General features: G+C 36.8%; 1 pseudogene; it reads right to left on the reverse strand.

Moving 5' to 3' along the window:
* Positions 1–63: 63 nt before the first annotated feature.
* On the reverse strand, positions 64–182 carry LOC111730142 (annotated as a pseudogene).
* Positions 183–4,251: the final 4,069 nt, after the last annotated feature.

Here is a 4,251-nt window from a genome sequence, read left to right on the forward strand (position 1 = left end):
TTGGTTGACCTCACAGATTGCAAGGACCTTGTCAGTTTACAATCCCTTATTTTTTATTTTTTATGCCTACAGCACCTGGTCTTCCTAGGTGATCTCCCATCCAAGTATTAATCAGGCCCGACCCTGCTTAGCCTCCAAGATCAGATGGGATTGGGTTTGTTCAGGGTGGCATGGCCGTAGATTGGCCATAGCAGTTTTGATGAAACAACCTTTATTATATTTGTCAACAAAAATGGACAGTTATCTCTGCGCTCTAGTTAGAAAATTCTATGCAATGATTGGCCAGGCTTACTTATCAACTGACAAATCACATTGACTGTGGGTGTGCATAGGTTTTCTATTGCTATGAAACAAAATTACCGTATATTTATTGGCTCAAAACAAAATATTTTTATCTGACAGTTTTCTGTAAGTGAGGAGTCTGGATAGCGGGTAGGTGGGCTCTTTGCTCAGGATTTCAGAAGGCTGAAATTAATTTGTTGGTTAGGACTGTGTTCTCATTTGAGGTTTGAAGTCCTCTTCTTCCAGGCTCATTCAGATTGTTGACACAATTAAGCTTCTTCTAATTGAAGGATTGAGTTCTGTGTTTTCCTGCTGGCTGTGGAATGGAACACACCCTCAGTTCCTAGAAGCTATACTCATGTTCTAACCACTTGGCCCTCCCACATCATGACAGCTTACTTCTTCAAAGCCAACAGGGGAATCCCTCCATTGTTCTGCTATAATGAAGTCTTATATAAAGTAACATAATCATAGAAGTGATGATCTAACCATTTTCACAGGTCCACTAACCCTCAGGTAGAGGTGATTACATAAGGCATGAATACCAGGGGATGGGAATTTTAGCTGTCATCCTAGAATTCTGCCTAGAGTAAGGGTTAGAGTGTTAAGGTTGGATGGGCTGGGATCATTGGCCATCCCTGTGAGCTCACAGAGCTCCGTAGTCTCCTGTAAAGAGAGACATGACAGTACCACTAATTTATCCAAGTGAGAAGATTTAAGGAGGAATGTTTTTGTGTTGGTCTTTAATTATTTCTCCAATTTTTCAAGGTATAAAGATAACAGATCTTCTTCTCTGGATATAGAGCCCTTGTAGTCGCTCAAATTTTTGCTCTGTCTCTCCATCTAAGATACTTTCTTCATCACTTTCTCAGTAAATATGTTAAATGTGAAAAGTCACATCTGTCTCGGCATATTGCTAACAAATCTAGCAGGAAAGCCATAAACTTAATGGACCAAATCTCTGAATGACTTCAGAACTACCCCTATCCCAGGGATGAATTTCCTTTTTCTTTGGTTCTATTCCCAACATGACATTTGCATTTTAGTCCACATCAATGGATATAGAAAAATGCAAACCTTAATCTTGGATCCTGAAGCTCAGCCAGTAATACTTTATTAAACATACCATTTTCATTCAAAGCAAATTAATTTGGATTAATTTGGATGATTGAATCTTTTTATAAAAGATCTATTGCAATAACTACTTTTCATATTGTATAAATTAATACGCTAAAAAGATAATATCACAAGTTTTTAGGAATTTTTACATTGTAGAAAAGATCAATTTTAATTATAGAAAAAAAAAACAATCTTTTTGGCATCATCACATTTAAGAAACTGAATACAGATAAAAAAATGCTGCTAATTCATCTTTTATTTTCTTTCTCTTATAATTCATGCCAACAAAATAAAGCTTTGGAATTCTATAGCAACAATGTCTATTAAATAGTGTTAGAAATCTGACTCACTTTGATTACATATCATTTTATGAAAGTGTTATTTTTGTGTGAAAATTTTGAGCAAAATTCTCTGAAAGAGGACATTAAAAAAAACCCTGTAAGAACAGGAAACATGACACAAGAAAACACAAAAACAATACCACTAATTTATCCAGGTTAGAAGATTTAAAGAAAAATATTTTTATGTTGGTCTTTAATTTTGAAGTACTGTTTCATTGTGACCTTAAAACAGTACACATTTCCACATTCTGGAATATAATAGATCTGGCTACTCTAACGAGTAAAGCATGAAGAAACAAAGATTCTCATGTGCATTGCAAAGGACTCTCAAAAAAGCTCTTGGAATTTAAAGCAGAACCAGAAGATGTTTTTATCATAATCAATCGTGCATGAGTTTTTCTAGAGTGACTTAACTCATGTTAAAATTTATATTTGCTATTTCCAAAAACATTTTTAAATCTTTACAAATTTATAAGCCCCAAGTGTCATCTAGAAAATGGAAATGACAGAGTTTTATAATATTCCTTAAACAAGTGTTTATTCAAAAAAGTATTTGAGTGCCTACTATGTAAGGTATCACTACTGGCTTCATGGGTAATATGAAGATCAATAGGACATAAGTTTTACTTTCAGGGAGATTACAGTCTGGCAGAGATACTAAGGCGTCCACAGATAATGCTATTAAAAATAGAATTTAATGAACTATCCATTAGAAGTATTAAATGACATAGAAGCACAGAGGAGAGAGATGTGACTCTTGTTAGGGGTACCCAGGAAAAGCTTCATGGGAAAGGTGAGATAAGAGGAAACTATTAAGGATAAAAACAGTGAACTGAACATGTTTGAGGTAAACTGAAATGTATGAAGTGAACTGAAATGTGCTGAAGGACTTCAATGAACAGGGTATAGAATTCGGGAGGTTGAAGAGCCATTGAAGACATTTTAAGTAGGAGAGTAATATTATCAGAACTGACCTTTAGGAAGATTAATCTGAAGACAGTGGAAAATGGATTAAAGTAGGGGAAAACTAGAGATAGGGAGATCTGTTTTAGATCAATCTAATAAGAGGGGATGAAGGGATGTCAGGTATCTAGACATTGTACAGCGATTTATAATAAATGTATATTTGGTCTTCTCTGTTTTGGGCACAGAGCTCCTAAGTGATGAGAGCAATAAAGTTGTCTTTTATGTTAATGAGGTGACTTTCTGACCACACTTAAGGATGGGGGCTGGTTGCCAATAGTACCACCCTGTGATTAGAGGGTCAGAACTTTCCCACACCTGACCTTCAAGGAGAGGAGAGAGGCTGCAGGTTGAATCAATCTCCAATGGCCAATGATTTAATCTATCGTGACTATGTAATGAAGCCTTTATAAGATCCCAAATGGGCAGGGTTTGGAACCTTGTAGGTTGGTGAACACATGAAGATTTGGGGAGAATGGCCCACTTGGAGAGGACACAGAAGCTCTGTACCCCTTACCACTACCTTGCCCTATGTATCCCTTCCATCTGGCTGTTCCTGAGTTATGTTCTTTTATAATAAACCAATAAACAGACTTCCTGAATTCTGTGAGCCTCTCTAGAAAATTAATTGAACCCAAGGATGGGTCATAGGAACCTCTAATCTGTAGCCAATTGGGCTTGTGACTGGCATCTAAAGCGGGTATAGGGGATAGTCTTATAGGCCTAACCCTTAACCTGTGGAATCTGATGCTCTTTCTAGGTAGATATCAGAATTGAGTTGAATTGTAGGACACTCAGCTGGTGACCCGAGCATCGCCTGATGATGTGGGAAACTCCCCTCCCCTCTCCACCACCACTACCACCACCACCACCACCACCACCACCACCACCTACACACACACATTTAAACCGCATGAAGGGGAGAACTGATCACATTCGTTGTACTCAATATTTTGATTGAATAAATGACTGGAAGTTGAAGGTGAGGAAGGGTTGAGTATTGTGATTACTTGTATATTTGTCACACTTCATAACCACATCAGGGATGTGGTTATGCAAATACGTCGACTCAATCTCAAACAATGTATTTCCTATTAGGAAATTCATGTTATAAGATATTGAAGATCTCCATGATTGCTTAAATGGCTTTTATCTGAAAAATCAATTATTTTTCTTAAGAACAAATGCCTCGAAATAATACTAGATCTACATCTTCCCTTTTCTCAGAAGAAATGACCCACGATTTTCTTGAATCTTTACGTAGTTTCTCTATACCTAAGTTCCTAGGCCAAAAAAAAAAAGGGCAAGGCAGAAACAAGGCCACACTATATTTCATAGGATATTTTCTCAGGAAGGAGAGCTTTTTAAGGAAACCATATTGATTGACGTGCTACCAAGTTTACTGTGCTAGTAGAGAGATTGACGTAAATTACAGAAAGTGGTAGTGTTACAATGGCTGCTTACTTAAAATGCCACTCTGCAAAACAATGCATGATTTAAAAAAGCCATATTGAAATATGTATACTTTACTCAATTCATTTAATGG

This window comes from Pteropus vampyrus, unplaced genomic scaffold, assembly GCF_000151845.1.
Source record: "Pteropus vampyrus isolate Shadow unplaced genomic scaffold, Pvam_2.0 Scaffold9, whole genome shotgun sequence".
Classification (NCBI taxonomy): Eukaryota; Metazoa; Chordata; class Mammalia; order Chiroptera; family Pteropodidae; genus Pteropus; species Pteropus vampyrus.